The sequence below is a fragment of the Suncus etruscus genome, chromosome 6, assembly GCF_024139225.1.
Source record: "Suncus etruscus isolate mSunEtr1 chromosome 6, mSunEtr1.pri.cur, whole genome shotgun sequence".
Lineage (NCBI taxonomy): Eukaryota > Metazoa > Chordata > Mammalia > Eulipotyphla > Soricidae > Suncus > Suncus etruscus.
The window spans coordinates 68,375,328-68,387,605 of NC_064853.1; the positions used below are offsets into that span (position 1 = coordinate 68,375,328).

Below are 12,278 nucleotides of genomic sequence, written 5' to 3' on the forward strand. Positions count from 1 at the left end.
TCAGTGGATCAGAACAGAATTCCCAGACATAAACCCCCAGATATATAGCCAACTAATATTTGATAAAAGAGGCAAGAATATGAAATGGAACAAAGAAAGCCTATTCAACAAATGGTGTTGGTACAACTGGAAACTCATATGCACGAAAGTGAAAATCGACCCATATCTCACTCCTTATACAAAAGTCAACTCAAAATGGATCAAAGATCTGGAAATCAGACCTGAATCTATAAAGTTTATCGAGAATAAAATAGGCAGAACACTTGAAGACCTTTATATTAAAAGGGTCTTTGAGAATGGAGCACCAATGGCAAAAACGTTAGCATCAACTATAAACAAATGGGACTATATCAAACTAAAAAGCTTCTGCATGGCAAAAGAAACCCTACTTAATGCAAGAAGACAGCTAACAGAATGGGAAAAAATCTTTTCACTTGATATATCAGATAAAGGGCTGATATCTAGAACATACAAAGCGCTCAGAAACCTGAGTCCTTCAAAACCAAACGAAGCCATAAAAAAATGGGGAGATGAAATGAATAGACATTTCTCTGAGGAAGAGAGAAGGATGGCCAACAAACACATGAAAACATGCTCACCTTCACTCATCATCAGGGAGATCCAAATCAAGACAACAATGAGATACCACCTCACACCAGTGAGGTTGGCTCACATCAAAAATAATGGGAACAACCTTTGTTGGAGAGGATGTGGTATGAAAGGAACTCTCATTCATTGCTGGTGGGAATGTCCCTTGGTCCAACATCTATGGAGAAAAGTCTGGAGAGTGCTCAAAGAACTCAGAATTGAGCTGCCATTTGACCCAGCAATTGCTCTCCTAGGCATATATCCCCAAGATGGAAGGACATTCATTCCAAAATACGTATGCACCCCACTATTTATTGCAGCACTCAGTATAATAGCCAAATCTTGGAACCAACCTCGATGTCCAACAACAGATGAATGGATCATTAAGATGTGGTACATATATACAATGGAATATTACATGGCAGTTAGAAATGATACAATCACAGACTTTGCAGCAACGTGGATGGACCTAGATCATATTATGTTAAACGAAGTAAGTCAGAAGACAAAAGAAAAACACAGAATGGTAGCACTATTCTGAAACACCTAGAACACATAAAAAACAAAAAAAGGACATTGAAGAAGCATAACTGCTAGAACCACAAAGAAAGACTTCATAAACTCCATTCCCTGATCTGCACAGCCACTAAGACCTCTAGAAACAGGTCTGATTTTACCATCCAAGATAAAGTAGAAGTCTTCCACATACCACGAAAGCAGCAAGAGGAGAATAAATGATCTATTTTTTTTGACGTCTTTATTTTGGTGTGGAGATTACGGTTGATGTCTCCAATATTATTTTATTTTATTTTGTTTTGTCTTTCTCTTTCTTTTTGCACTTGAGTATGATTTGATTTCAGAACCGAGATTATTGTGTGGTGCTTGTCTTTATTGTTGTGGTGCTTATCGGTTATTTAATTCGATATTTTTTGTGTGTGTGTGTGTATTGTTGTGGTATTTTAATTACTTTTTTCACATCCTCTCTCAAACTGAGGTTGGAAGCCTCTAGACAGGACTCTGCCTATTTTCAGTATATTTGATTTTTGATTGAGAAGAGGACATATTAGGTGATGGGTATTCCCCTGATTCAATGTGAATATGTACCCAAAATACTACAGTGAAAGATATGTAAGCCATTATGGAAAAAAAATTGTGTTTTTAATCAGAAACTTTCTTTGACTTACATGTATTAATATTATATCAATTATATTATATGTTATGTTATGTCATTATATTATGTTATATTAGTTTACCTCATTATGTTAATCAATTTTGTCCTTTAAATGAATTCTTACTTAAAAAAAAAACAACTTTAGTTTGCCCTGAAGAAAAAAAAATAAAAAAATAAATAAAAGATAAAATAAGGCCTCCCAATTCTTACCACAGGCTGTGTTCTTTACACTGGCTGTATAGAAAGAGGAGGTACAGTAAAGGCACCCCATATACACCTCAACACAGGACCCTTGCCGGGTATGTATTGTGAATTGGGGGACAAAAAAAAAAAGAGATGAACAGGTCTTCTTAGAAGTAAATAATAATGACAAATGTTCTTGGTTCTTTATGCCTATTTCTGTATCATAAAGGCATCTTTGGGACTTACATATGGTAGAAAATGTGTTATTTAGAAGAAAAAGGTTAGCAAATGGGAATACCTTACTTCAGAAATCTCAGGGGAAGCCATAAACCCATCTTCATGTAAAGAAAGCAGCCACCTGCCAAGGGTGTAGCATACATGCTTTGCATGTATTGGATTAGGATTTGAGTCCCAGACCACATAAAGTTCTGTGAACTCTGTTTCCCCCAACACCCCCAGCATCAAAGCTGTGCACAGCTAGGTGTGCCCACAAACAATAGATATAGATCTAAATATAGATGATATGGATATATTTATAGTTATAGATAGAGGTATGGATATAGTTATATAGATATAGTTATATAGATAGACATAAATACATAGATTGATATAGATATATAGATTGATATATATAGATATATAGATTTATACATATTTAATAAAATTAAGTTTGTGTACTTAAATGTTAATTTTACATAATTATATTTTTTACAATTTAATAATTAAGTGAAGTTAGAATAAAACTACTTACTCAAGACTTTCTTTTTCTAGTATGTCATACAAACTACAGGTTTTTAACTTTCAACTTTATCTTAAGTTTCAACCCTTGCTTATAATCTATACACCTATCAGTGGTTATGTTTGAATGACCTATACTTGCAACAAATCCCACTGTATGTAAAAAAGACAAAAGTAAGAACTTGTGATGTTTTCTTTGTAGAGAGATAAAATGAAGTGATATCAGCCTGAAGCAAATGAATTCTACCACTCAAACTCATAGGACTTACCATAAATTGGAGAGAAGATAAAAGTTGATCTAATAATGTAGAAGGATGCACATAAAGTGAGAAAGATTTTGGTTTCACTTTTGGGTTATATGTCAGAGATATAAACTTGGTCTTTCTTTAGTTGCCTGACTTTGATTTAAGTAGTGAAATTGAACTCATGAACACTCAACTTCACACTTCATGGATTTTATCCTTTTACTTGTTATAGTAAAGTATACATATTGCTCAACAGTATAATGTCCATTACAGGCAAGAGATGATGGAGGAGGGAGAAGGGGGGTATTGGTGGTGAGAATGTTGCACTGGTAAGGGGGTGTTCTTCTTATGACTGAAACCCAACTGCAGTCATGTTTGTAATCACGGAGTTTAAATAAAGATACTTTTTATAAAAAGTTGCAAGACCATCACTATTTTCAGTCTCCAGATATATTTTATCATTCTACACTGACATTTAGTACATGCTAAATGATAATTCACCATTATTCCTATGCAAGTGTCATTCATCTTCCTGGTGTGTATGTTCAAAGGTTTATTTCTGGAACCATTATTTTACTGCTTCACTGGTACTGTGTGTCTGCTATATGCCAACAAAATGTTGTTTGAATTATTATAATTTAGTAGTATATTTTAAACTTGGAAAAATGAGGTCTCCAAATTTGTTCTTTTCAATATTTTTCATGGTATATGTAATTCTTGATATTTTACATGAATTTTAGGGTATACTTTTACTGTGGATGGCATGAGGCACACCCATCTCTGATTAGAGCTTACTCATGACTTAGTACTTAGAGATTAGCCCTGGTGGGATAACTTGTATAGTGCTGGAGATCAAATTCAGGTATTTTTCTAATAAACTGAGCATTAAAATGGCAAAACTTCCCAAAGATTTAATGCAATTCCTAGAAGGATATTTATGCCATTTTTAAAAAATAGGTCAAACACTCCTAAAATTCATATGGAACAATAAACCTTCATGAATAGCTAAAGCAATACTTGAGAAAAATAAGGTAGGAGGTATGACTTTCCTCAACTTCCAACTGTACTATAATGCAGTAATCATTAAAATAGCTTTGTACTGGAATAAAGACAGACCCTCTGACCAATGGAATAAACTTGAATACTCTGAGACTTACCCATCAGTATATAATCATTTAATTTTTGATAAAAAGGCAAGAAACTTGAAGTGGGCAAGAAAGCCTCTTCAACAAATGGTGTTAAGAAAACTGGAACTTTCACTTGCAAGTTTGTTTTACAAAGTTATAAATTGTCATAATATTACTTAGCAGATTCCTGACTATTAACCTAACTGTATATAAAGAGGTTTCAGGTCATGAGCAGGTAACTCCTCTCTTTAACAAGTTTTCAAACATACCTCAAGTTACTAATTTACTTGTGGACTTACTATAACCATAGATAAGAAGCAAAAAGTAAACTTTACACCCAATGATTGGTATAAAGAAGAATTTCAATGAAGAAAAAGGGGGTAGGGAATCTGGGTACACATTTAAAATAATATTTTATGTTTATCTTTTTCTTAGTAAAAGAAATTCTTATAAGAATTAAATAAGGCCAACCATACTTTATTAAAAAAAAAAGAAAAAAAGATGAGGCCTTTTTTCTCAATAAAAATTTATTCTAATGAATTCATCTTCATTCTCAAAGCAATGGAATAGTAATTTTCCCCCTTTGTATGGGTCAAAAGAAGAGAGATATTATGTATTTTATTTTCCATTGTTCTTAAGTTCCATCCTGCCAGATGTCACTTTTAAGAGTTGAAGACTAGTCCAGCAGGAGCAATAGTACAGCAGATAGGACATTTGCCTTGCATTAGGCAAAACTGGATAGACCTCAGGCATCCCATGTGGTACCCTGAGCCTACCAGGAATGATTTCTGAGCTCAAAGCACTGAATGTGGCCCTAAAACAAACAAAAAAAGAGTTGGGGGATTAGAAAAATAAGATAGTTCCTAATTGGGTGATCACTATTTTGATATTTATTTTCCAAATCATAGAAATATTCATCAATGAGTCTCCAACATAGAAAGAAGAGATTTACATTTTTTGAGGGGGGGGTTTGGGCCACACCCATTTGACACTCAGGGGTTACTCCTGGCTATGTGCTCAGAAATCGCCCCTGACTTGGGGGGACCATATGGGACACCGGGGGATCTAACCGCGGTCCATCCTATGCTAGCGCTTGCAAGGCAGACACCTTACCTCTAGCGCCACCTTCCCGGCCCCGAGATTTACATTTTTAATGTCACCTTTGAATTAGTCTGTAGACAAATAATTCATTGACCAATTTTCCATTTACCATTGTTTGTCTAATAATTTGATTGTAAATTTTTCTTGTGTTGAAGTTGTTTAGGCTAACTGGACATTCAATTACATTTTTTTTTTGTTTGTTTCTGGGACACACCCATTGACGCTCAGGGGTTACTTCTGGCTATGCACTCAGAAATTGCTCCTGGCTTGGGGGGAACCATATGGGATGAGGGGGGATCAAACCACGGTCTGTCCTAGGCTAGTGCTTGCAAGGCCTTACCTCTAGTACAACCGCTCCAGCCTGACATTCAAGTACATTTTAAATTGAGTCTTTCAACTTCACTCATAGTCAAAATATAATTTAAAAATTGCACAAGTATTATTACAATTTAGTCATCATATTAAACATCATATTCTATTTTAATATTATATTTGAGGTTATAAAGAGTGGCTCATATTTTAGATAAAAATGTAAAAGATAGATATAATATAAAATATTCTATAAAGAAAATGTAAACACTATTAATTGTTTTCCTTTATAGTGCACACACCTAGTTCAATGTAATTATTCAGTGACAAAATTTGAATTTGAAAGCAAGAGAGATAGTACAGTGGATAATGCACTTGCTTTCACAAGACCAACCTGAGTTCAATTCCTAGCATCCCATATAGCCCCCAAATGTCACAAGGAGCAATTGACTTCTGGGTGAAAAGCCACAAGTAATCCTTAAGCAACACTGGGTATAGGTCAAAAAGCTAAAAAGAAATATGGATTTATGCATTTTATAGAAATAAAAAATGGTTTGAAAATAAGAAATAGTTTGAAAGAGTTTTCATATTTCATCATACATTGAAATAAACAAGCATTTAATTGAAAGTTAGGAGTCCAAAATTAAAATCTCTTCCAATTTCTAATACTCAGTGCTTATTTTAACTCTAGTCAAAACAGATCATACAATAAACTAAATTTAAGAGCAAAGGGAAAAACTTAAGCTCCTCAGGAGCTCTTGGCAAGGCCGTTCTTTTCTCCAGGGTCTTTGGTTTTTGTGCACTGAGAATCCAGCCCTAAGGAGTTTCTAGACCTAGGAGCTTTAATTCAGGGTTTTTCATGGAACCTGACCCCGAGTAGTGGCAGTGGGATGAGGAGAGCCTTGGAATACCTGCAGGCAGAACCTTCCTGCTACCATACCACTGTGCTCACTCTGCCCATACCAGAGACCCACTGGGTCTCTGCTTCTATTTCTCATGCCTCCATGCCCACTCATGTCCCCTCCTGCTTCTGCAGCACACATCACCCCAATGGTTTCAGGCACCCAAGAAACCTGCTTAAGTCTAGGCAGCTTTTATGATCATGGAGGAAGGAATGAAGAGGGGAGAAGGGGCCTAAACTAGTTTAAGGGGGGACCAAAGGTGGGAATGGGTAGATGAGGGTAGACAGATGTAGGGTAGATGGATAAATGGTGAGTAGGTGAGTAGAAGGAAGGATGGTAATGGGTGGGTGGGTGGGTGAGTTAATAGAAGAAAGGAAGGATGGATAGATGGATGGATGAATGGTGGGTAAGTGGATGATGGATGAGTGGGAGATCGATGGATGGATGAATGGATGGACAAGTGGGGGGAGGATGGATAGATGAAGATAGATAGATGATGAGTGGATAAATGATGGTCGATAAATGGATGAATGCATAGATAAGTAGGGGTTTGATGGATGAATAGGTGAGTGGGTGGAATAATTGGGTGATGGAGGGATGAGTGGATTAAGGATGAATAAACAAAAATATAAGTAAAGGGAAATGTACTGAAAACAAAAACCAGCTCTCTACTTTGGAAATTGTATTGATAACTTCCTTCTAACTTGAGTTTGGGATTCTCTTAATAGTAGGGAGGACAAAGTGTGAAGTCAACTATCCTGTACTTATTTGATTTATGAAACTTTGGAGATTTGGTGGCAGATTCAAGATGATGTATTTTTGTAAAAAAAAAAAAAAATAAAGCAGAACCTACTGGAGAATTTCTGAAAGGACTTTACATAGAAGGGTCTCAAATGCCAGGAGTGGGCTTCTTAATTGTTGATACTGGTGAAGATTGAGCATGTGACTCTTAAGACTCTTAAAACATATTCAGGAAAGAACATTTGTCTCTGAAAACACAGGAAGCAGAAATGCTTGAATCTTCAGCAATCATACTGATTTCCAATGAATAATCCAGTCATTCTTAGAGCTATTCATAGAGCCAGAAATATCACTGGATGGTGAAAAATAACTCTCCTGCAGGTAGCAAAATTTACTGACTGAAGGCCTGTTGTTTGTTCCCCAAAACCTTGAGGAGAACCCAAATAAGAGAAATAGACTTGTATATTCATTCAAGACCCTTAAAAAAAGTATTTTTTCCAACTCATTATTTTCTTTCCTAATGGCATCCATAAGCTTGCCTGAAAATTAAATAGTTTGACTTTTATTTAGATAGAAGTTCCAGTGAGGTGAAAATACCTTAGAAAGCTTTATGAAAAATTCTTTGCAATTTATCCAAATACTTCTCAATGAGTCAGTTATGAATTATAAAGTTACTCAGGCATTTAGTCCCCACTTTTGCAGAGAAAGACGGTCTTCTAATAACTTCACTTGCCTTGAGAAACCCATTTCCCATCACTGGAAAATATAATGCTAACCACAATCAAAACACAAGGCATGACATAACTTCCAATTCTCCAAAACATAAATCTTCCTTTAGTCAGAGTTGGCTTCAGTGTCTTTTTAACTTCTCAAACTGCTTTTTCCTGCCCAAGGTATTCAGATGCATAGCGATAACAAAATATTTCCTTGCCAATTCTAAAATTAAAGATGTATTATTTTTTCATGGAAGAAATTATTTCTATATATCATCTTGGATTGGATTTTATGATTTTAGCAGCTGTCATTGAGTACTTATGTATTTTCAGTTTCTTAATAATAAGGTAAATTACAAGTTATATGAAGGGTCAGAAAGCTATGTCTGAGAATTGATAATTCTGACTTAATTCTGCCTGCCACGTGTGTATATGCATTAATAAAGTTTTATTGGAACAGTCATATGCATACATTATATAGTCTATAATTGTTTTCTAGTTATAATAGCAGAACTGAGTGGCTGAGAAGAGCTATATGGCCCACAAAATCTAAAATATTTACTATCTGGCCCTTTACAAAAAATGTTTGTTGACCCCTGTTGTAGGCAAAAAACCAAGTTCCTATTACCTATCAATGCCTGCTTTCCTTCTCATTCCAAGTTCAATACACATGTTTACCTATCTTTGCAGTTCTTCTTTCTATTCATCCCAGAGCTTTGGCCCATGATAGTCTAAACACAGAGCACCTGCCTCTCCCAAATGATTATTGACATTTTGCATCAGCCTTCAAATTCAATTTCTTGGTGAATCTGTAATGAAGAGAAGGATGAATCACCTGCACGTACAGCCCTGGAATTTACTGTCCACATTCCCTTTCCAAAAGGATATAAAAATATTTTTGTTTATATCCATGTCTTGGAATGCCATCTGTAATTGATATATCTTTTGATTTTTTAATTTTATTTTAATCGCAGTATAATGCACATGAAAATGTCTTGGAATTGTTATTTCTTAAGTTGAATGTCCTTTCATATTGTGGGATAGATGCAAGGTTGTGTGCTTCATGCTGTAAATACAAATCACTATTCGATGTCTTCACAGCTCTCTGATCTGTTGAATGAAGTCTGTATAGATAGTAGGCTGAGATTTGAAGAGTTTTGGCTTTGTTCAAGTTTGCAATTCCAGTTAGAAGCTGAGTCACAACCTACAGCCAGTTCTACTTCACACTTAATGTCTGTAAAGGACTGCATTCACAGTCTGCCATCTTAAGATAATGAATTATCTTAATGAAATAAAAATAATGCTTATTTTTTTAGCATATTTGTAGGAATATTTCTAAAACATATGACACATTTCTTTTCTATTTAAGTTAAATCATGCCTCTTCAAGATGATGAAATATCTCAGCTATCAAAATCCATTTAACGGTGGTATTTAAAACATTGTGAATTTACAATACACAATTGCATGTATTTTCTACTCTGGTGGACATGTTTGCTAGCCCCACAATGGGCTGGTTGCCTGGAAAACAGGCAGATAATCATTATTTGTTAATTCATTCATACTTCAAAAAATATGAAGGAACCCATCTCTCTTCCTACTAGAAAACTTCTTGTGACAACCTGGAGACCTGTTTCAGGGCACAAAAGGAAGGGATTCGGGCATCTACCCAGCAGAGTTCAGAAAGGCACTGAGTGTGAGATCAAGTAAGGGGGAAATGGTTATACTATTTGCACTAAGTGGCTCTGTAATATAAACAAAGGGCCAGTAAGTGATAATCCCAAGGAAGCTAGTTCCAACCTGTCTTGGGAAATACTTTGCAAAATGCTCTCTCTAGGGGGTAGAGCCTCCTCTGCACACAATGGAAACCTCCAGGTGGAGCTATTCAGGGAATTCACAGACTAAGCGGAGGTAGAGGGTAAGTAAATCTATTCAAATTGGAATTCCTTTAATTCTAAGTCTTTGGAAAAGCTACTCTGTAGCATTCACAGCCACAGACATTAGTCTTAATTTTTAAGACACACAGTGTTTCTTTCTTTCTTTTTCTCCCCCCCCCCTCCCGCTACCATAAACGATGGAGTGGAGTTTCCCACATTTGGGGAAATCGCAGGGCTCAGCACATTCGGAGATGAAGATATCTCCCCTGCCAGGTAAGTATACAAACCGTGTTTCTGGCAAAACTTCCCAAGGGACTGCTTTCAAACTGAAGTTTGCAGGTGTCACCCGGGGTCCTGTATTGCAGATTCTGTTTCAGTAGTTTAGGGTGGGGGTTTGAAATTCCTATTTTTTTTTTTAAACAAGCTTTGAAGTTCGGGCTATTGGCACAGAAATAATGCCCTAGTGGCAAGATTTTGAAGGGTATGTAAATTGGGAAAGAAAATAAGCAATCGCCTTTGTTTTCACACGAAAGTGAAGTTTAGCATTAGTTCCTAATTTTCGCGTCTTTGAGCCATATGATAAGTACTCAGTTCTTAGTTTCTAAGTAAGGTTACTACAAGTAATTTCTCGATGGATTTTGAAATGAAGGAGAATTATTGTTCTACGACATAAATTAAAATGATATATTTTTCTTTTTCTTTACTTTTTTTTTTTTTTTTTAGAAAGGGGGCTACACTTGCCAGTGATCAGGATTTACTCCTGGATCTGTGCTCATGGATTATTCCTAGAGGGATTGAGCCAAATGCAACTCAAGCACTCTGTCTGCTGCATAAATGCTCCAGTCTTAGAACTTCTTTCATACTTAAATTGTAGTTTTTGTTTCACATTTGCTTTGTGAGTTAAAACAAACAAACAAACAAAAAGCATCCTGGGTTATCGGACTAAAAGGAACTGAGACCAGAAGTAAAAATCTGTTCAAATGGTACATAAATTAATTAGGATTTTATGCGTATTCATGAGTCATAGATGTAAGAAGAGGAACTTACTGCACCAGGTAGGTAAGCCACAACCCTCTGAGTCAATAGTATTCAGTTTGCTGTTCTAATAATGGTAAACACCAAAGTGGACCAGACTGGGTGAAGGAGTTTCTCTCTCTCTCTCTCTCTCTCTCTCTCTCTCTCTCTCTCTCTCTCTCTCTCTCTCTCTCTCTCTCTCTTTCTCTCTCTCTCTCTCCCCCCTTGATGTTTGAACATAAGTCTAAGATCATTCAAAGGAAGCCGGAAGATTTTATGTTTCACTGTCAGGGATGTAAATAGGGCCTTGAGAAGAAAGAGAGACCAGGTCTTGACACCTGACATCTCTTCTGTTAGACTAACATAGTGAACTTACATTTCTCTATCTCATTCAGTCATCATTGGAATCAGGACTCACTGGGCTGGCAGTACTTCTGTGCAACCTAAGAAGGAGTAAGATTTTCAAATATATGAACAAGTACCACCCAGGCACCAAAAATATTGCTCACTGTTAGAAAACGATAGTGAGCAACGGGCTCACTGTCAACAGGCTGTAATTAATTTTCATGCTTTTGTCTTGCAGGTAAGAAAATGCAGCCTAGGGATTTTGCAAGAAAGTGTTGCACTAAAGAGGAAAGCATCAAAACAAGAACCTGTTCTGTTCCATCCCTAAATTAGTCAAATAAACACAACAAAATGAGGCTACTGTCCTTATTTGGCTTTACCCCAGCATACCAGTACAGGAAATAAATCTGAGAAATTTATTAGGAGTTTTTATGTTTGTATTCAAGGATGTTTTTGCATCTGTGTCTGTGTGTATGCATGCGTTATGTACAAATATGAGTGTATGTTCTGAATGAGAAAGGGAAAATACAACCATAATTTCTTGAATATTCACACATGAAACATATAATATAAAATAATGCACTAAACAATGGTTCTAGATTACAGAAACAAAAATATCAAAGAATGAGAAATTGGAGGAAACAAGCAATAAGAGGAATCCTGGAAGTTACATGGGATCAGGAACCAGGGCCTCTTGAGTACCTTTGTAGTATCTATAAATAGCTAAACCAGTAGACATAACATACAAAAACAAAAACTGCTTAAAAAAATTAGGTCCCATATGGTCACCCAAGCCAGGAGCGACTTCTGAGCACATAGCCAGGAGTAACCCCTGAGCATTATCGGGTGTGGCCCAAAGAACAAAACAAAACAAAACAAAAATTAGGTTTAAATGTGTGTGTCAAGGAGACAGAATGAGAATGTCAAGGAGACAGGGGATGAGAGGTAATCAAGGGCTATTAAATGTCTAAACCCTAGTTAATTGTTATTAACTTTGTTAACCCTAGTTAATATATCTATTAACTTTGTTAATCACTGTCTCTTCCCCCCCCCATATATATATTTAGAGTACTTAATAACCACATGTTTTAGAATGACATGGGTAAGTGAATCTATTTTTTCTATTGTAATTGTAATAACAGTCAAATACAGGTTAAGTATTCCTGTGAAACTTTATTAATTTAATTGAGAAATGCTCTAAGTATAAAAGAATTGCTAGATTTCC

The 12,278-nt window shown here is 35.9% G+C and overlaps 1 non-coding gene across 1 annotated transcript; it reads left to right on the forward strand.

The window, feature by feature from the left end:
- The first annotated feature begins 1,952 nt into the window (after positions 1-1,952).
- On the forward strand, positions 1,953-2,085 carry LOC126012605 (small nucleolar RNA SNORA51). Its single transcript, XR_007497057.1, has one exon. It is a non-coding gene; the product is annotated as a small nucleolar RNA SNORA51 (small nucleolar RNA).
- Positions 2,086-12,278: the final 10,193 nt, after the last annotated feature.